Here is a 22,486-nt window from a genome sequence, read left to right on the forward strand (position 1 = left end):
CATTTATGCTAAATGTATTCTACTGTAGGCTCTCTTCTGTCAATTTGACGGAGAATTAATCCTGAACCTTGAAATTAGTTTTMAATTTATTTTTCTTGCCAGTAAGGGGTCATGCTTTGATCGCTATGCAGTAAATGGAAGTTCTTTTCAATTTTCAGCTTAGGCATTTCTTTAACGTGTACTGAAAGCAAACATTTAGAATCTGACCTGCTCTTACCAAAACTAAAGGAAAATAATTCCATTATCTTGGCAGCCACATAATGCACTAAAAGATAAAAATAACACTTTTAGTACCAATGCATTAAAAAAAAAAAAACACTTGCTGGTAGACTTTACTAGCTAGATGCCATGAAGTATCTCCCATTGTTAAACCAAATATTGCTTTTAGAACWGATTATTTCAGTTGGAAGAGACCAACAGTTACCTAGCCCAGATCAATTCAGGGCTGACCAAGTTAAAGMRTGGYTTTAGGGCCTTGTCCAAATGCCTCTTAAAATACTGACAGGCTTGGTGTATTGACTGCCACTGGAAGCCTGTTCCAGGGTCTGRCCAYCCTCCAGGTAAAGAAATGCTTCCTAATGTCTRGTCTGAAACCATGATGACWCAGCTTTGAACCATTCTGACCACCCTCCTGGTAAAGAAATGCTTCCTTAATGTCCAGTCTGAAAACATGATGACACAGCTTTGAACTGTTCTTGTCACCAGATATTTTCTCTAGGGAGCAGTTCAGCACTTCCCTGCTCACTCCCCTCTGGAGGATGCTGTAAGAGGGCAGTGAGGTCACCTCAGCCTCCTTTCTACAAATCAGACAAGCCCAAAGCCCTTTGCACCCCTCAAAGGACATYTTCCAGCCCTTTCACCAGCTCTGCTGCATTTCTCTGGACACATACAAGGACCTTCACATCTTTCTTAAATGATGGGGCCCAGAAGTGCACACAGCACTCAGGGGAGGCTGCATCAGTGCTGCATGCAGCAGAATAATCCTCTCTTCTGACCAGCTGGTCACAGTGTTTGACAGAGCCCACGACATGCTTTGCTCTCTGGGCTGCCAGAGCRCACTGCTGACTCCTGAACTGCAGTCAACCAGCAGAACAACCTGGCATTTAGACTTGTTAAATTAATCATGGCCCATTGTTTCAATCTATCCAGATCCCTCTGCACACTGTTTTTCAAAGTCTAATCTATATTCCAGGTAAAAGACACATGTACAATAAAAGTTGGCTAATTTCTCCTGCTAAATGCTTGTGCTACTTTAAACTACATATTTTTGTCTAAATACTGGATTCCAAATAAGCAGGGATTATATAAACTGTATCAAAAATAGTTTAAGAAAATAGTTAATTCCAGACAGGCTTGACAAGTGCATGATTTGGAGGGGGGGAAATAATATACTTTTAGTATTTGTGTTTCTCTGTATTTCATTTGTTGTATCCTTATGATAAAGCTGACCTTGTGCAGTTACTTCATTTGGGTGAACTGAGTTCAAGCTCCTGACCTGCACCACACAACTGCAAGAACACTTTGATTKAACCAGTCTCCCAAGTCTTGTGTGCACGTGCAGAGCAATAAAACCAGCATGGAGCTATAGAGGGAGGAATTTCTTAGGTATTATGAACTTAAAAAAATACCCTGTAACTGTAACCTAAAACCTTATAGATACCCCTACAGAACTGCTGATAATAGAAGAAAACTCCTAGTCCTTAGTTTGTGACATCCAGGGATCTGATGTATCTATAGATTATTGCAAAGACATCATGTGGCAAATCTATCCCCGAAACACGGGTTCTAGATTCTCAGATACAAAGCAGAGATGCATAATAGTCACAGGAAGTATGAAAGCACATGGAGCTCTTTTTAGTTATTGTCACATTGCAGAATTAGTCTTGAGAGAATAAAGCCTTTTAGTGTATTTGAAGTTTTAAAGGAGAAAATCAGAGGATTCAAAACTTTCTCAGTGATTGCCTGGCCCTCCTCACCATTAGAGGAACCAGCAGACTTGCAAGGTTTTCTCAATACAATCTGTATGCCCACTATCCCTTTAATAATAATATAATACATTTTTCTTTTGGAACCAGTTAWAAGAACCTCAGAACACCAAGCCATCCACCCACTAGGGTTACCTCTGATTAARTCAGCTCTACTTACTGCAAGCTAAGGCTGTTTCTATACTGCAGGATATGACTGCAGGATAAACAAAATTTATTTTACCTTGGATTAAAATAGAAATCTAGTCACAACACTGCACAAGCTGCAAAAAACTGCTCACAAGCAAGATAAATTCTTTGTATGACCAGATCAGGCATGAGCAAGAACATCACACAAGCATGTCTAGAACAAGTTAAGATGGATTGTGACAAATAGTAATTTTGAATGGTACTACAAGAAAACTACAGATATCTCATCTGGTTTAACCAATTTTTTTTTTTTGCCAAGAACCCAACAGATTAAATGTCTCTTAGTGAAAGAGAAGTTCTCATCTGCAATGGCCTCAATCTTTTAGTGGAAATATTCTCCATAACAAATAATATTTAGAGATTTAGAGTACAGTCGACCCTGCACATAAGTCATTACAGTGTAGCTGAAGATACAGAAGCACAGAGCATGTAACAAGCACAGTTTGAAACCCATGACTCAGATTTTCCTAAAGCATATGGAGATGAGAACCCTTTTTTTAGCCAGTGTAATGGAGTTTTTCCACCCACATCTAAGAATCTTCATTTAGTATCCAGGCCCTGAAACTACCATAAGTGGTAGCACTTCAGTAATACCCTTTATAAATTCCAGTAGTGAATGCTCAAAGATGTTACTTACCTGCAGGAATATCCACTGCATTCTAGATATTCTGTAACACATTGCAGGAATGCTCCTGAATGTGCTCTCAGAGCCAAAGGGCAGGGCAGGAGCCCAGCAAGGGAGGGGTGGCTGAGGAGTGGGGGSTCTCAGGAAAGGGTTCACTGCAGTCCAGCCCCAGCAGGGGCCTCCTAATGTGCAGCACCTGCACTATGGTGGGGAGAACTTAAAAAAATAGTGCTAGACTGGAAACTTTTTAGAGCATAGGTGATAAGAAAGAAAGAAAATAATTCCTCTCAAGCATATCTGACATACTGGGACATGGGAAATGGGTTTTCACTTAATCCAGTCTGATGCAAGGATCGAAGGCAGTGCTTTACCCTTGCATGCTGGAACTGAGGCAAAATAAGCCTGATTCTTCAGTGAGAGGCAATGCTGATCTTAATGCCTCGGAAAGTGAAGTTACAAAGTAATCTCTGCACAGCAATTACAATTCYGGTTGGCCTTTGCAATCTTCTCAGTCATGCACTACTCTTTAGGTAACAACGAACTGAAATAAAAAAGCAGAATTTAGTGTTTTCAGCCCATGAATTGCAGRCTGAATGTGCACTGATTACAGCATCTTCAAGTATGAAATGTAACTTCTCCAACTGTACCAACACATCAGAATTACTGAACTGAGTTTTCAAATACCAGTCTGAGAACTGCACTTTATGGAGCTGCACATAAATTTCTGTCAAGGAAACAAACAGCTGTATTTTAACTCAAATATTAGAACAGCAGGGGCAGCCTAGTTTTCTTCCACTGTATCAAAATATCTCTCAAGCTTCCTAGAAAAATGCTTTAGTCATTGATTATGTTTAGCATAATGAGAATATTTTAAAACTTACAAGCATTCTAGGCTTTTTCTAAGCTATTTCATGTCATGCAGCAGCATTTCTGAGGGCCCTGGGTTTGAATTTTTGTCTTCTCACCTACAGAGATTTTAATCTTCCAGATTTTATTATTTTGATTTTTTAGACATGCAACTGATACCATGWTTTTACCATGTGTTCTGCTATTCAGACTACTGTGCAAAGCCTTCTGAGTCCCTGACTGCAGGGATTAGCATTTAGCTAATATTCACATACAAGTTACTGTGAAATCTTCTAATATCATAGGTATATTGAGAAAATCAGAAAATTATSCTCTGGAAATTGGAGAAAATACTGGATTTCTATCTAATATTACTCAATGTTGAAGGGAAGAGAGCAGTAATAATTTGCTGGATCCAGAGGCACTTTATCARTAAAGGCTGCGATTGCACCCACAGATCATTTCCTCTGCTTGGTGTAAGACTCCCTCCTACTTCTTGTATCTCACTTCCCTCCCCGATAGCAGGGAGTTAGGTCAAACTTCTGTATCACTCCAAGCACATCTTTCATCTTCTGGCTGGGGCTGGGATGAAATGTTCCTGGGAACATGGAATGTTAGTGCTGGATCCTTGTTTACTGTCCTTGGGATTCAGTCATTTTGTCTTGCTGAGACAAGCAAACCCTGATTTCAGTTGAACAGTGCATCACTMAATCTCCATTGGTGTTGTCAGGATCAGTGAATAAGGGACCATTTCCACAGGGTTCTTAGTAAAAATGTTTTTCTTTYAATAATGGTTTTGCTTTGTTTTTCTTAATTTTCCCTGCCTCAGATGAGTGTTGAAAGGAAAATCAATCTCTAGGAAACACATGCTGAATTTCTATGCAACAGTAAAAAGGAGTATGCATAAGGGAACCAATTTCTTCTGCTCCCAGAAACAGGACTACTGGCTTACAGCTGGAATTTATTCTAATCAGTGCTCATTATACTCATTAGCTTTCTCCTGAGTTTGCTGCACCTAATCCCAGACAGCTGTAGTGAGACATTTATCGACCTTAACRCTTCTACATCTTTTCACTGTGTAGAAAGACCTCTTTACTATCTTCCCAGTGAAAAAGACCAATTAAATTAGCATTAAAAATGGGAACTAGTACACAATTATAAACATGGTGATACAGTGAACTACCCAGTATAGTACTGCTGGCTGTGGTTAAAGAACTGCATTGCGTCTACACTTGATTCACAAACTGAACAGCATTTTAGTAGGGGCAAAACAAGTTAATTACATCTAMCATGCACAATAATCTGAGGGGGCAGGGGCCACTGTTAGGTTCTTTTGGCAACAAACATAGTACTGCATGTTTATCTACAGCCAAATGATTTTTGAGTCCTGCTGTTCCAACTTACAGGTGAACCTATGAGTTTTACTGGCCTGAATTTGATATATTCACTTTATTTTGCAAGGCTTCTTTGCTGTGCCTACTCCTCCCCAGACTAATTTTCTCATCTATTCCTTAGTCTTTCTCTCACACTTCAAATATCTGCACCTTTKGTCAGTTTTGATTAAATCGACACTTAAGTTTTGCTTCCCTGTTCAATACCTCCTATTTTCCCCAGATATCTACTGCAATCTAGCTGCTACTAAACTGGTTCTACTCTTTGGAAGTCACCTTCAGATGKATCAGCCTTCAGTTATAAGCACTGCCACACAATTTACTGCCAGGCGAGATTATAGCACATACAGCCCACAGCCTTGCTTCTCTCTGCTGAGCTGTGCCGTGGATTCACTGCTGACTGAAGCTATTCCATATGATGGCCCTACACATTCACACTCCAGAAATGCTGTAAAACAGAAAAAACAACACCCAACCCTCTTAACAGACATATGTTTAGACCTGCTACATTCATATACTTACTCAGTACATCTGTAACTGAGATAACAGTATTTTTCAACAGAACTGCATCAGAAAATTCATGATTGCAGGGCTTTACAGTAATTATACCAGTCTCTTCTCCAATAAAGAGATAAATTAAAGTGGGAAAAAAAATCTAATTTCAATTCATTCAAAACAATTTTAATATTAAAATAATAGTGTTTCTCAGTAGGCTTTCATTACAGACTCCCATCTGCTAAGTTGGTCCAGAGGAATTATGACTGATCCTAGACTGGAAACTGGAACTTTTAATAAGCTGATAACAGAACATGAGCCTACTGTGACTGTCCGATTCTGCAGCCATTCGATTCCCCAAGGCCTAAGTGCATTAACTTCATTTGGTGCTGACTCTCCAGACCATGAGAATTCATTATGCAGAGCTCCAGAAGCAGAGTGCAGAGTAACTGCCTGCTCCTCTAAAAGGAGGTGTAATGGGATCCTGACTCCCAGGAGCCCTAATCCGACAGGGTAAGTGACAGCAGACTGAGCATGTGATGGYGACTTTGGAAGGAGCACAATCTCTCTTACAAAGGGAAGGGAGGAGGATACACAGCTCAGGAGGAATGGCCATGTTGGTCCCTCCTGCCCACTGAGCCTGCATAACACTGATCTTCTGCTTACTATGGAGTGAGTCTCCAACAAGGACATCTCCCACAGCTCCAAGTGCCATCTCAGTGTTACTGAGGTTGAGAAATGTTTCTCTCTCTAAGGCTGGCATAGCCTGATGTAGAACTTCTTAGCTAGGCCTGTTAAAAATGTTTATTCCTTCTGTCTGAGGCTTATGAATAGAAAACAAAACCCTGTCCAAAACATCAGGGAGGTGAAAGACCTAGAACAGAAACTTCAGTTATCAGAACACATCATCAAAGCGGTCCTTTTATGTCCGGGATGTCAGACCTGCATGGCAGTAAATACCTACACAGACTATGGATGCATATCTCTTCCTCAGTGCAAGCTCAGCAGGTCCAGCACAGCCCAAAACACCTATTTCTTTGGGATTTTTCTGATATAGATGATTCAGGAGTGCTGTTTGAACCCGCATATTCCAGAAATGGCCAATTTCCCCAGTACCCTCAAAAAAACACTTAGGGAGAGGAGAAAAAAGATTGGTAAAGACACCTGAGAAATCTAGACAAGTGGCCATGCAAAACTCCAGGCTTTGTGATCTGATGTCTCACTTGGAGTTGGTTTGATATTTATAAAATTATAAAATGGCTTTGTTCACCAATTTGTGAAAAAATACCATAAAGAATACTTTGAAGTAAGGGTCTGAGTAGAAAAATGATTAATTTTTAGCAGCTGAAACCTGATTTTTTTTCTGTGAAACTGAGACTGAAAACTGGATTGAGGCCTAGCATTTCTTTGTGTATTGAACCCCAATATGAGTGCAGACAGCAGTGGAGTTGGTCTTGGGAATTCCGCCTCTGTCTTTCACAGCGTATGTGAATTATCTTTGCTCAGAAAGTTTTCTACATGCTTTACTAAAACCTTCATGAATACAACGGTTATTTAGGTAAGCTACACTAATGCAGCTTTGCAGCTATGAGACAATTCAGTGGTGCTGTTGACACTCTAAAAAAACCCAAACAGGCMAACTCAAAGAGATTTAGAGAGGACACTGAATTTATGCAGTCTATTTCTTGCTATGAGTAATCATGCATAAACAATACATTTGAGCAAGAATTGTTAAGTTACTAAGATTAATTTTTGCAGAAAGCGACTGAAAATAGTCAGAAGTCATTTAGAAAATTAGCTTTGACAAATAGACATTACATGTGAAATAAACCTGAAATGTTTTGTCAGTGTTGTTGACAACTCAGGACATTTCCAGGAAGTTTAAAGCTTAACTAGATAGGAATTTCCACTTTCTRTTGGTTCTTGCTAAATGACCTAAATAATTCTTCCATTTCTTCTTTCATCCAAGAGAATTTTCTACTCAACCCACAGGAAGAATGAGAGGCTGACAGGAGACAAGTCTTAAATGAGCTCTCTTGCCATTTATTTTAAGGCATTCCTACTCTCACATGCTTGACCTCTCCYAGATAGTGGTATAAAAATAAGAGTAGCAACCATAAAAGTGGACTGCATTAACAGCAGCTTGTTACCTAGGTTTTTCATAGTTTTCCTTCATTTAAAATCAAACCCAACGAACTACAAGTAAGGAAATACATTTTAAAACTGTTGTCTGCAMCAAGCAGAAACCTCTTGGGATTTAGAAATGCATTTTCTTTTGTCCTGTGAAATTCCATTCAAGATTAGCCTGTTTCAATCTTTCTCCTTTCCATGGGTGCCTTTAGAAAATGATGATAATTTGTCAAAAACTTTGAAAAATCAACTGTGTAGTTACATGTCTTGCAATATTTCTTTTCGTAGTCTCTTCTATCAGACCCAGTTTCCCATCTCCCTGCTGGGCTGATATCAGGCTGGGGCTGCCTCAGGTCCAAAGGAAATAAAGTACTTTACACACTCTGAATAGACAAGCCAGAAAACCACCAAACACACCTTCTGTGATTTGAGCAGAGGAGAAAGAGATGGTCTGTGCTACCCAGTGCCTCTGGCTCACACAGCAGSTGCTGTGAGTTTTGTAGCTCACCTGCAGAGCCTGAGAGCAGCTGAGGYTCATTTAACACTGAACCAGTGTCCAGTTGTACACAGTCCCTTGTTTTTCTTAAGGGCAAAAATAAAGCAGGAAGTTWCAAATTAAAAATATCAATGAAAGTCATTTACATTTGTTAATTGTAGCAGCGGCATGGTAAAGCCTATATTCAAGATCTTCCTTTTAACCTAAGCTCCCCACCCTCACAAAGTGTAAATATGTGTTATAATTTTATGATGACAYATTATTTTATACCACCTGAATCTGATTTGTTAAAAGCACAGCTGGGATAGGCCAGGAGGAAAAACAGCTAAAAACAACTATGGATTTGGTGCTACTCACTGTTTCAGAGCTTCAATTAATCATCTAAATATTATTTTAATATGCTTAACATAATTGAAATACAGACTTAGAAAACAGGAAGAATTTTGCATGGGAAGCAGAGCAAGAATGATTCTTAAAAGAAAGGAGGGAAACGTGTGTGGGAAGTGAAAACGGGCAGCATCTAAAGATAGATGGCATTAAAATACATGACTTGCTAGTTATCTCAAGAGTGGCCACTAGGGTCTTCTTGTGGAGCTAAGACAAAAAGAATTCTCTTATTCTCTGCTTGCTCTGCAGTGTCTACTGTGAATCTGAGGTAATCACAAAAGATAATTGGGGAGGAAAATGACTGAACAGTGAAACAAAGAAAGTGTTATGTCCCTTATTAATCAYCATTATGATTATTTAGTTAGCTTAACAAATGACAGCAGGATGAGAAATTAAAGTTGTGAGATAACAAATGCTGATTTCAGTACGTTGTGATTTGTTTCATTTGCAGTTTTGCAGAAATTCTGCCTAAAGCTACAATGGCTGCAGTAACGTAGGTACTGCAAACACACATCCCTTTATCCACAGGCAATGSTCTCAAAATGGAGCAGCCTGTCTTGAATTACAACTGAGCTGTAACAAAATTTTGTCAGCATTCTCAGTAGAATATGAACTGCAGAGATTGTATTCTTGAGMACATATCCCAACTGAATACAGCTTTTATAGTTAAAAAGATCAGCTATTTCCTGCAGCAGCAATAAAAATGTGTAATCACATATTTAATTATCATTTATTGTTGATGTGGCTTAATCACTCTTTAGGGTTTAATTCCCCAGCTTAAAGAGTGATACTGAGCCTGTAGTGCTGCATTCATACAGTTGTGAGAGTTAAGACAAGTATCAGTTTTGCAGTGTTAAGCCTGCTATAGAGAACTAGCTACCAAAACCAGAACCTCATTTAAGGTTCCCTAAACAGGGGGAAGGATAGAAGAAGAATATTTGTATTCAACAGAATGAGACTCCAAAATTAAGGCAATGAGATTTTATGGCTTATTCTTGTGACTGCTCTGCTCCAAGAGATCAGTTTCAAATAATGAAAAAGTCCCCCTCAAGTACATAGAGTTTAATAAAAACTAGCCAACTGAACTAGATTTCCTTCTTATCTCTACATATTGGCATACTTTGGAGAAGGTTGTATACTGGAAAACGACTAAAGAAAAACTTCTGCATTTGACCCCTAATGTCAATCGAAATACTATTTCAGGAATAAAATTAAGTAATTCCACCTAAAATGTCAATATATAGAATTATTCCTTTTTGTCTGCAATAACTCAGTGTTTTGAAATGGATTGATCAATGACTGGAAAGTGTATTGTGCAGTCAGAAATGTTGTGCAAGGTGATTTACTTTGTCTAGAATATGGAAAAAGTATTAGTCTGCCATGGAAAATTCCAAGAGTCTTTTAAGCCACCAGGCCTATACAGTGTTTGGTAACTTGGGGGTGCAGGTGAAAGGTGAGACAAGATTTGGGGACTTTCTCCAAGGTGAGGTATCAAGGCACTTTTGAAAGATGTGTAAGTTCCAAATTTCTATGCTATTAGAGGAAAAAATGAAACTGCGACAAAAAGGTCTTCACAGTAAGAAGCAGCATGACATCCCTTCACTCCTTGAGATTCTCCTCCACAAGAATACAAGTCCAAGCTGTAAATTTGACAGTTCCCCTCAGCAGAGGGGTTGCTGTGGTGCAGACCAACTGCTCTGAGTGTGGTAATCTGACACAGCCCTGGCACCAAGTTCCARACTCCTGAACATACCAAACTACACCTGAGATTACTGCTGGCTACAATGAGAACAGCTTTTATTGAACCTGACATGAAGTTAGAAGGGAAAGGAAAYTGGTTAAATTTAAGCTGTTTGAGCAAGCTTTGCACTCTGTTGCTATCACACAGCTATAAAAAAGCCACTGGCTGTTGGCTAAGTAAGTTTTCACACATGCAAGAATAATTTTAGCTCATCACGAATTTGAAACCTTTAATTTTTGGAACTGTGTGTCAGACACACACACTCCCACTTGCTGCAGATGGAAGTAAGGCTTCTCTTACAGGTCATGCATGTTACACAACAAATACASAAGCAAGCATATCTCTTATATATGTTTATATAAGTATAATATTAATATGTGCATAGGTATAAGTAGAAATCTGTAACTTCATCTCCTTCAGTTCCTTCTCCCACTAGGAAAAAAACAGGAATCTCTCTAGAAAATTTATGGGGCTATTCTAATCTTAAAATAATTCAGAAAGAYGAGTTAGCTTACCAGAGAATATTTGAGGAATGCCAAGACAATAATATGGGACAGTGCTTTCTTAAAAAAACACGGTCTTGCCATTTAAACATTATAATTTAAGTACTTTGAATATTTATATAATGAAATAAATTTATCCATTAACAACATTAGATAACTGTAAAGTACTGTTACTTAATTCAACATTGTCGTCAAATACGCATAATAGAAATGCTGCATTTTGGTCACATCCAGTTCCACCAGAAACACATCAACCACATATATTCCTGTGATTTGTGTATTTGAAGTCAGTTTGTTCTTTACAGCTTTCAGAAAACTATGGCTATTTAAGAATTAGCTCTTCGGGGTGGGTACAAATATCCCAAAAGCATTTGTGGCAACCCTGTATATCTTCAGCAGCACATGGCTTTGAAGGGCTGTTCCCTGTGGCTGCCACATTTCCACAGCAAACCACATCAGGCTTGGTGCACCTGAACGACACATTAATAAAACACAACACTCTTACCATTACAGTGTATAGCACTCCATTTMTTCTTTGTTGTAATTTCACAGAATTACTGCCAAGTCTCATCCTGCCTCAGTTTAATTTACAGAGAGGCTGCTTTATTAATACTATAAAATTATGCCTTTAATGCATTTTTAACTGATTTGCTTTTTTCTGCCATCAACTTTCTTCATTGAAATAAATGTCCTCAGCAAAGTCCATATTTTCGAGTACCCATTCATGCAAAGAGGTGATGTCTTATCAAAGTAAAACATAATAGCACTGGGAAAAAAGGGGAAAATTTGGAATGACATTATTTTAAAATTTTGTCSTTTTTCGATTTAAAAGCAGGAGAAATCCTTAAACTTGATACTTAAAGATACGTGGTGTCCAAGCAATTAATGTTTCAAAATTTACTTATTAGCATTTTATGCTTTAGTTTACAGTTTACCAAGAAAAGATCCTTTGATTTTTTTTTCCATTATGCACCTCTTCAAATTTTTAACACAACAAAATTGGAAATGCTTACCACAGGCAATTTATTAATCATCATAAAATGATTTAATATATGTGTTTCTCCAGCCTTGTGGAGAAAAAAAAAAGAAAAGAAAAGGCTTTCCTTCAATAAATATTAATTTCAAGTTTGGTAGAGGTAAATTAGGTATACTACTTGAATAATAATGCAGAAGGGAATAAAACAGAGTAGGTCACCTTAAATAAAGCCTAGAGATTCAACAAAACATTTCAAACTGTACCATTCAAGCCAAACATTTTCAACTCCAGTCCAAGAACATCCATTCAGTGAATGGTAAGAGGGCTGGAGGAGGGTGGTTAGAATACTGAGACTGGCAATYTACAATAGCTGTGGAGGGAGGTCACTGGAAAGGCCTCATTTGTAAAAGAAAATGGAGATGCTTAATTTTCCAATAACTCAGGGTTTAAGTGCTGGGTTAGAGGTTCACACCCAACCATTTACACTCACATTTTACAGCTTCTTGATTCCGAGTGTGTAATAACTCCTCCAAAAGGTTTCTTTTTATCACTATTGACCTTGAAGTCCTGTGAATGGTTCCATGGGCTCACTTTACATAATCATAGGGAAAAAAATGAAATTTTCTTTGAAAGGTTACAGGAAAAGGATTGACAGCATCATTTTAATGAGTCAAACTTCACCCAAAATTAGGTTTTTCAGGCATTGACAACTGACATGTTCCTCATTAACACTCTCTCCATTTAATTAGTATAAGAGGATTAGGTTGCATTTTTCTCCTTAATAGAACCTTCTGGTTTCCAATCTCATACAAATACTTGCACCGCTGGCAGATTTAGTAAATAAGTAAAAAAATCTTTTGAAAGAATAAAGTAAGGATAAAGACTATTGTGTTAGTTCTCTTCAAGATRAAATAGTCTGTCTTTGTTAAGCAGAATTAGCAAATTGCAAAGTTAATTTATGAGACCTTTTACAAAATGAAGATTTAACTTCATTGAAGTTAAATGATAATGAAGATAATCAGAGACTTTGTTAACAGTGAATTGTATCGTGGGATTTTGCATTTTCCACCTTTGAAAAAAATATCTGTAGCTTGCCGCTGCTTGTGTTTCAGGCACACTGCTCCATAGTGGATGATCACCTCATTGGAAAAGCAAGATTAGAAAGACTTTTCCTCTGTCTCTAAGGCACAAATTGCACATCAGTAAAATCCTCTGCACTTTACAAAAACTGGTTAGAAAATAAAGACTCTGTCAATCACTGTAGCAGATCCTCGGGATGGCTTGAAACCTTACACCCACCAGCCTCGATCTGTATAAATATACCTTATGGAAATGAGACCTTTCCTTCTAAATAAGTATTTTGAATGTAAAATTATTTAGATGTGCTCTGAATGACACAGTTACGTCTTAGCAGGTTTACATGTAAATAGTCACTGAAAACAAAGCACTAAGTACAATGTCTTAAACTCTTATTTGGTATTAGAGACACGCAGTGGCCTGACAGAAGAATGCTGTGCTYGTGCCGTGTGAGCATGTGAAGGATGTGCTCTGAACTCAGTATGCAATTTAAACAGGTATTGACAAATGAATTATTGGTCCTTCCTGTTGTTTGCTGTTCCCTRTGACTATGGGGACTAGGACAGGCTGCATAACAAGGGGAAAAAAAATGATCCTTTGGCTTCTGTACTTGAATTGATTTTCACTAAGTCACTACAGGTCCAGCAGGACCGTTTATAAGACCAATATTAAATCAAACCCCACAGGCATTGCTCTCAAGCCAGCCCAAGGAGCAGCATGCACATGCACACTGGTGTATCTGGCAGAAGCAAGCCTTGTATCTGTAGTGCACAGCTGTCCCTAAAGGCTGTTTCGGGTGCTGAACAGCAAAGAAGGGACAGAATCATTGAACTTTGAGCATGGCAGCAGTTCACGGGTGTGTAAGACCCATGGCCCTGTCATATGGAGCCACCAGTCTGATTCCATAAATGCATATTTACCATTTACCACTGGGGACCCAGTACCTGAACTATGTGAACCGGTCCWTTATTTCCTGGTTCCCAAATCAGTATGACAGCCACAAACATCTGCTATTAGGTTAGTATATAACAATTACAAATGGAGACCCGATTGACCCAAAGGGAGGCAGAGTGTACTTGGTGAGCAACACCCAGCTTCAAATATCTCTTGGGTAAAACCAAATAAACTTGCATTTTTCTTCTGTACAAGAAGTCTCATTTACTTCTAAACTCACTTAAAGTCTATCAAAATGTAGAATTTGATAGTCATCATGTCTTCTTCCTCAGGGAAAAAAAGTCCTAGGTAAAACACATTTAAAAATACTCCTGAACTCACAGAAACAGGTAGACAATTTTGGGGAAGTCTTATTAGCTATTACTCTGTTCTTATCTTCCCAAAACATCTGTTTTTGGCCCCTCTGGGAGATGGGATACTGRGTCTGATGATTTTTTTCCTCTAAGCCAGTACAGCATGTTACCTGACTCAAATTCAGCCACTGAATAGCTCTGAGATAGCTCCTACCCTTTCAGGTAAATTGTTACATGTGGAGGCAGGTATTAACTTYCTATTTTTATTCACATAAATTCAGGAACTAGGACTATTTTAAAAAATAAATTATTCATATAAGTTTGAATTTTGATAGATATAAAATTAAAGTTTATGTACCCCAGTTTTCTAAACATTTAGATAAAAAATCACTCTTTTAATCAACATTACAGATAGTCTGTTCTCTTATCTGCTGAGATAGTTAATTTAGATTAAAGAGAATAGTTAATTATCACTCAAAATATTCATTAAAATTTAAAAATGCCAAATAYAAAAACTATCACTGCTGTCATTAGGGCACACCAGACAAATTCACTGCACAAATCACCTCATCAATCAGGAGTTCAAAYTGTTTGGATGAACATTAGTAATCAAAATTTTTAACCTGAGGCAATTCTGGGYAAAGAAGAGTTCCACAAAATTCTGATATCTCTAAAGGGATATGTGATAGGTGTTTACAGAGTCAAGCTTCTGAAAGCAATCTTTCTGAAATGTGATTTCTTTTTTTTTTTTAAACAAGTAAGAGTAATGTGCTTTCTACAACATTAGAACCTTAGGAAAAACCACACAGAGTGCAGTGCTGCACTTCAATTGCAGAGTACTGTGGAATTTGGTTACCACTAATTAAAGCCCCACAGAAGTTAATGTCAGCTACAGCAACTCTTTGTTATTACTCAGTAAAGCACAACTCAGGAGAGATTTGAAGACTGATTTGGGATCTCATGTTCTTTGTCAGAAGAGGTATTTCATTAACATGCCTACCCTCCAAAAAACATTTGATCAAGGACAAACTAAATGCTTCTCAGGGAGAAGTCCTACATCTACTTCCACAGTTACAGYGAAACCATCTTCGCCTTTTGAACTATGATTGACTACATAACCAGAAAAACAAGCAAATTAAATTTTTTTCAAAAACCAAACTTTTTTTTTCAAGAGTTTCACAGAAGTAGCATTTGCAGTTACAGAGACACAATTTCATGTCTGCAGTAATTTATGGTACGTAGGAGTAATTAGGAACCTTTGAAGAAAGTTTCTGGAGAAAACCTAGAAACTGTCAGATTGCCATACAACAGTCGTCTTGCACCTTWAAACAATTATCTCTGCCTATGAAAACTGCTGTCTAAAGAAAAAGGATTATTTCAAATCTTTGTACTAAATCTGTTGTTGATATCTAAGAGTATTTCCATTTCCAGGCTACTGCACCAAGAGCCTTCCAAAAGCACTGCAATTCTATTCCAGCAGCAGATGACACCTGAATCTAAACAATATCAGTGCAAATCCTTTCTCATATTCACATTTTCTTCTCTGAATTAATGGCTTTAAAAATGGAACTATTTTGATTTCACATAGTAAAGATAATAACTATGAGTACCACATCTATCTTGTTTACTCTTTTATTAGCATATCTGAATCTTTTCCCATCCTCCCATCCTTCATTCCATTCCTCTCAATGTCAAATTCATTATCAAGTCATGTAAATGGGTCTTACTGCAAAATAATTGAAATCTGAATGTTTGGATTATGAATATTGTATTACAATTTTCTTGCATAAGAGCATGTGCTGATAATCTATGTTAAAGGGTAGATGTTTTTAACTTTCAGATTTTAGATTTTCACATCTTATTCTATCACATTTTCCATTTCTCTGCTTCTGTGTTTTGTGATTTCAACAGTTAAAGTTCCATCTCTGTCTCAAAATGTAATTCTTCAAAGTAAGGACCATCTCTCTTTTTTTCTTGTCATATGATTAAGCTATTCAAAACAGGCCTCAAGCCAGTGATTTAACATTTGGTAACACAAAGATAATGAGATTTTCTGGCTTGAAGTAAATCATAGCTGTTGCATGTCTTGACAATTTTGTGCTCAGATACTTAACTTAGGGATCAAAAACCATTAATCCAGAATGCATTTGTATATTTATAGAATGTTGTACCAATGGATAAAACTTCTTCCCAACTCACTTAAAAATGTGTTTACTAATTCATGTACATTAAGTGGCAAAGCAGCAAAGGTGTTCATGGTATGCTGTCTGTTGCTGAGAGATAGGGATGTCTGAAAGAGGTGCTACAACTCACCTTTTACCAAACAGCCATCTTTATTTTTATCATGTTATTTAGAAGCATTTCAGTTAAATAAAACCACCAAATCTGTGGCTATGACAAGTACAACCTTGTAAGAGTTTTGTAACCAATAAGGATTGACAAAAATTATTCCTCCAGTGTGTTTGGTTTATCTTTGCAGCCTTGGGTATATGCAATTTCATTATTTCCAAAGCATATGCAATTTCTGCTTGGCCTTTCACAGAGTTGCTAAGAGGAGAAAATCACTGGGAGTGGGGGGGAGGCAGCTATGTGTTCAAAGCTACAAAACTGGCAGAGGCAAGTAACAATCAACTTGGTAACTTTCAGATTATTTTAATTTTTTTTTTAATTAGCTATCAAGATTTTTCCTTTTACTGTTTTTAAGGTATTTTTCAACATGTATCCAAAATTTTCTGTATCTGCTTTCACTAGTAATCTTGTTCAGAATGTCAGTCCTGCTCAAACACTACCCTAGACATCTGCTGAGGAAAGATTAGAATTTGACTAGCTAAATACAATACAATACATGGAAATAGTCACCGAAAAAGTACTCCGGAATGAAATTCACATATGTATCATCTAAAAGAATGCACTAAAAAGACATTAGAAATACATGTAAAATCAGAAATATTTAGTTATGATTCAACTAAATTTTCCAGTTTAAAATTTTAGTCACAGAAGCAAATTTCCATGATCTTGGACATGTAAGGTATCCGAAAGCACAGACTACTACTGTGACCTTCCTTGAATTATCACTGAAATGGCAGGTGAAAAAAAATGCACTTGGAATTTAATGTTGTTTCTCAATTTGCATTTTAAAAAATCCTGCTTGTTCCATTGTCCCAGTCATGGTCTCCATGAACAGCAGGCTGGAGACACGCAGGGTGAGTTTTTAGGAGTGGCTCAAGCAGAAGGGCTGTGCTGCAGCAGTAGCACAGGGCACGGTGGGTGCCAGCTCTGCCAAACCACTCTGGCACCTCCTTGCTTGGGTCACTCCTTGCTGTCAGGAGCTAATAAGGTTAATTTTAAATGGGCACTCTGCATTTATCTTTCATCTCCCCCTAATTCATCCATATCCATAGAGCAGACTATTTTTTTTTTTAAGTTCATGCATTACATCTTTAAAAGCTTTGTTAGYCCTCACATTCTTAAGTGTTGGAGTCTTAAAGCTGCAATGCCAGCCAGGAGGCAACACTGACAAGAAGGAAAGGAAGCACTTTACTAATCCAYGTGTGCTCTAATAGAAGGTTCTGACATTCTTACTGGCCACTTTTTAACCACCYCTAGTCACAGGTCTTGCATATGTGGGTTGCCAGCCACAGCTATTTCTATTTTTTAGAAATAGCTAATTTTAGAAATAGCTAATAGCTAATTTTTAGCTATTTTTTAGAAATAGCTGTGGCTGCCAGCTATTTCTGAGATTAGCAGTTTTCTCCATTTTTTAAATTTAAATTATCTTCAAGAGCTTCCTGGAAACACCATGTGCAAGAATTGGAGATGCATGTTCCCACTGTAGGAGGTAGGAGAAAGGACTCGTTCTCATCCAGCTCATGAAGTTGCATCAATGAGGCTGTTTAATACAAATACACAAATGCATGCTCACAATCAAGAACTTGTTAAATGAGAATCTCTGTATTAAAAAAAACAAAAGCTTTTAAAAACTCTATTTAATGCTATAATCCATAAATGTTGTATAGTCCTATTCAAGAAATATTCTTTGGAGGAGAAAAGGGAAAATTTTTTCTGCATTTGTAGGCTGGTGTGGTACCACTTTAATGTTGCAATCACAAAGGGAGCTAAGCACACACTGAATGCCTTCTATTTCTATTTCTCTACATCAAAAGAATTTTTTCCTGCTGACACAGCAGAGCTGACAACATGCTACTGTAATCAATGCTGTCTGTGTCTCAGACAAACCCAAGCAACTCGGGCTTCAAATGCCTGCAGATACACTGTCAGTACCAAGCTGTCCTCAACAACATGCAGAACAGCAATCACAGCATCTCCATATCACCTGCTGCCTGAAAACTTCTGCCATCTCTTCAGGAGGCATGACAGAGTGTACTAGCATGGATTTCAGACAAGCATTATGAAAACATACTGAGGAAAAACCTGACCTTATTGGTTATTKCAAGATAATGAAAGCACAAAAGGCGTCCTTCTCGTACTAACATTTTAATCTTTGCTACCAATTTGCATCACCCAGCTCCAGTGCTATGAACTGAGGCAGGGAGATGAGCACACAAGGTAGATCAGGTCATGTCTGAACAATGCTCAGTTTAGCATCATGTGCCTGCCAGGCTGACCTGCTAACACAGCACTCTGACAGTGCTTTACTTCTGGTGGCTGCTGTAATTAAAGGAGTCTGTACAAGAAAGGATACTGCACGGGGACTCCAAGAGAATTAAGGAGCTCCAGATCAGTGAGGGCAACTAAAAGCAGGAAATTAAAGATGCTTCAAGTATTGTCTCCTATTAGGAGGAATTTCTAGTTGTATTGAATATGCTTAAAGATTTATTTTCTCCAAGCTTTGATATTATAGGTCTCATATTGTTTTATAATTGCCAGTGTAAATTAAAAGATACTTTAGAAAGCTGAATACAATTCCTTTTCTCAGCATTCCCATAATTTTATATCAATGGCTCAAGGACATATTTCCACATGTTCTCACATAAATGAACAAACATAGTCTCTATAAAAACTTAAGTCTGTGCATAAAATTTAACCTTTCAATTTCTTATTCAACCTTTTCTCTACCAGTCTCCTTTCCCTTTTTTAAAATCAGATGCATARAATTTATGTAATTAAATTAATGTAATTAAACCTAGTGACTCTAAGCAAAAAATGAAACCAGAATATTTTAAATGGTGCTGTAAGAAAATGCCTTCAGTTGGCATTGGATTCCTTTGCCATCATACTTTTTACTGCCAGCTGTCCTCACATGCAGAGGAGTCCTTTTGGATATTTTCCTCTATGACAGAGACCCRGTTCTGGACACACAACCATGCATAAGCATAAATGAAAGTGCAAAATGAATGAATGCATTATCCTTTTTTTTTTTAGATAGTGGGCATATGTTCATTGTTGACAGCTACAGGGCATGAAGTTTCAACTAGTGAATAGTTCAGGCTTCAACAAAAAGAGAAAAAAAAATACATTCAACCAGCTCAAAGATCACAATTTTTAAAAATCAAGTCTGCAAAATGGAATTCTAGAATGAAAGTCCTTCTAAAGTTCAGCATGTTAAGATATCATGTCAGATTATTGGCAGAACTAAATTCTAGCCATTTGCAGAGACAAATAGGTTGCATTTATTTCAAATTAGAATTATTTTTAAGAACACTTCCTGACATTTTCTGTCAAGCTGCTGTTTCTAAAGGCTAGTGGGGCAATTTAATTTTATGCCTCTGCGGATAAGAGAAGAATTCTCCCCCAGGTTAGAATTACAAAGGATTTCTGTTTCCTTTCTGATTCTGTGAAAAAGAATCCACTTCCTGGCATCTCCTGGCTCMTTTGATTTAGAAAATTCTCTAAAATAGTGGAAATCTCTTTGATTCCCCCTGTCTCTTAGCAGCACTTCATAATGTACATATCTTGATTAGTTTGTCCTACAAACTTTATACTGTCACAAAAAAAATTAATTAGTGGTTGCTAGTAGAGGATCAATCTCTACACAGTTGTATAAAAAATGCCTGTATACAGTTGACTTGTTGCAAAAGAACCAAGTGAAAATGGTGATCCCTTCCACCCTACAAAGGAGCATAAACTGTATTCCAGCAGAAAATTCAGATCCTTATACCTACGAGTCCAGTGCTCTGCCAAATTTATTTCTTGTTGTTCAGCCTCAGCAAACCRTATAACATCAACTATATTTTTCCCATTTGATTTTGCTATTTTCTGWACTGTATTGATAAAGATATCCTGTGCTTTCCAGAATACTTGGATGGCAACTGTGCTCCTTGGACACAAGTCTAACGCTCTGATGATTCCCCTCTTTCATACTAATATTCTTCTGCATCACACAACTACCACACTTCTGCATCTATTCTGCATATTCTTCTGCATTCTTCTATTCTTCTGCATCACACAACTATACACTTTCAAGGCCAAGCAAACATTAAGGGCCAAATTGCTAAACCAAAATAAGACATGGTGTATGAAGACTAAAAGAGACTATTTATCTATTTTATGTTCCTTAAGGGCAGGATAAAGAATGGCACAGATCGCTAAATGTCAGGTGGCGCCATTGCAGTTAACACTAACACTCTTCTCATGTGTTGGACACAGTTCCAGCTGGCAGAGGCTGGCAGCTGACCAAGGAAGGAACAGAGATGTCTCATGCAGGGAGAAGAATTCAGGTTTYTCTCTTGCACTGTACAGTCAAGACATCCCTTCTTCTCCCACATAAACACTARTAAGTGTCACTTGCAGCAACTTCTTGTTGTTTTAGGTGATCTTTGACTTGATCATGTGAGCATTATAAATTATAAATTGCTCACTTTTTCTTTCTTAAAAATAGMTGCTCCCTTTTACCTTGCCCAGTGAGGATACAAAGCTTGGAACAACAGCTTCAGCAGGCACTGTACACACAGACAGCATGCACAGCATCCTTACAGACAGGGRGAATAAAATGAAAGAAAGCAGACAAAAACATACTTGTCCAGAGTCTTGATTTTTATCAAGTCATTACCAAAACAAAWGGCTTTCATTCTCCCAATTACTCTTTAAAAATCTGTTTTACACTAAGTATTCTCCCACTGAAACAGTTATTGAAAAATACTTTTTACCAAGAAGTTCAATTTCAGATGTGAGCAGCTTGCTCTGAATTGCGTAGGCAGTACAAGAACACTGCAGAAGTGTTAGTGTAGAAGTAACATATAAGTGCATGAATAATGTCTTACTGATTTAACTGTGAAATATGTTMTTTTGGCATTCATAATTAGGGGCAGAACAGATGGTGAAAGCTTAATATGTCCATTAAAATAAATTATGTTGCCAGTGTTTCCTTAGTCCATGAAACTTTGGGTTGGCTATTTCAGGTTGGTATTTTTTGTTCTTCTTGGAATGGTTCCTGTGCATATGCTGGAGAGTATTTTGTATTGTAACTGCAGCAGGAAGGAAAAAAAATTATGGGGAATTCTGTCTAAGACTAACAACACTTTCAAATGGGAGAACTCTGATTTCATTTTCTACTCCCTCCTTTACAATCATGCTCTTCCTTAAAAGAAGGCCTAGCTGTATTCTCCTTGCTCTCTCATTTTCAGTGTGTCAAAGGCTCAGAAACAATGTGTGTTTCTGTTTCCTTCTTTAAATGATCAGCAAAACCAAAGGTCTTCACATGTACGGCTGAGTTGCATCTCTGAACTACAGCATACATATTGTTTAGGCAAGCACTTGCAAAATCTGAAATATATTTACTTATTCGTTAAGAACTAACAAAGGGTTATATAAAATAAGCACATACTGCATTATTTAGAGTATTTTTAGATAATATTCTGAAAGAAAATGATAGCCATATCAGAATATGAGGTTGCAACTAACTACTGCCTGTATCTAGAAATAACTTTTAAGAATTTAGAACACTTTTAGGATATGCAATAAAATATTCTGCAAGTAAGAAACCAGTAGGGAGTGAAAATGGCTTTGAAACCTGAGCTGGTTGGTAGCCTGGCAGCTGGAAAGCCACCACTTATTGCCAAGCTCAGAGCTCCCCTGAGCAGGGGGACCCAAGGACAGCCAAGTTGCAGTACCTCCTGTTCTGCAAGGGAAGGAGAGGGGGCTTGAGGATGAGACATTGCTACTATATTTGATTTATTCTTGATTTTCAGAAGAACCTTTTAGGGAAGAAGCATGGACAGTCACAGATTAGTAGGAACTTTTAAAAATAGAATAAAACTATATAAGTCACAAATCAGCATAGCTTCATCACAGGAYCATTAACACGATTCTTTTGGCTGACCACCATATCTTTGGAAAAAATCTGTAATTTTATTTTTGGTGGGTTTCTATTACATTCTGTATAAACGGCAGGCATGTCTGACATTTAGAGAAGACAGGGTTCACTTTAAATGCATAAATT

General features: G+C 37.6%; 1 protein-coding gene across 3 annotated transcripts in view; it reads right to left on the reverse strand.

The window, feature by feature from the left end:
• Window positions 1–22,486, reverse strand: part of APBA2 (amyloid beta precursor protein binding family A member 2) — an 86,936-nt gene that overhangs the window by 37,135 nt on the left and 27,315 nt on the right. The window contains exon 1 of one of the 3 annotated variants that reach the window (XM_057371884.1): window positions 8,170–8,234. The exons of the other annotated variants lie outside the window; for them this stretch is intronic. The gene's annotated coding sequence lies outside the window, so the exon portion shown is untranslated. Of the gene's footprint in view, window positions 1–8,169; window positions 8,235–22,486 lie in introns of those variants that run through there. 3 annotated transcript variants of the gene reach the window in all.

The sequence above is a fragment of the Malurus melanocephalus genome, unplaced genomic scaffold (genome assembly GCF_030028575.1).
Source record: "Malurus melanocephalus ecotype Western Australia unplaced genomic scaffold, MMel_1.1 scaffold_160, whole genome shotgun sequence".
Classification (NCBI taxonomy): Eukaryota; Metazoa; Chordata; class Aves; order Passeriformes; family Maluridae; genus Malurus; species Malurus melanocephalus.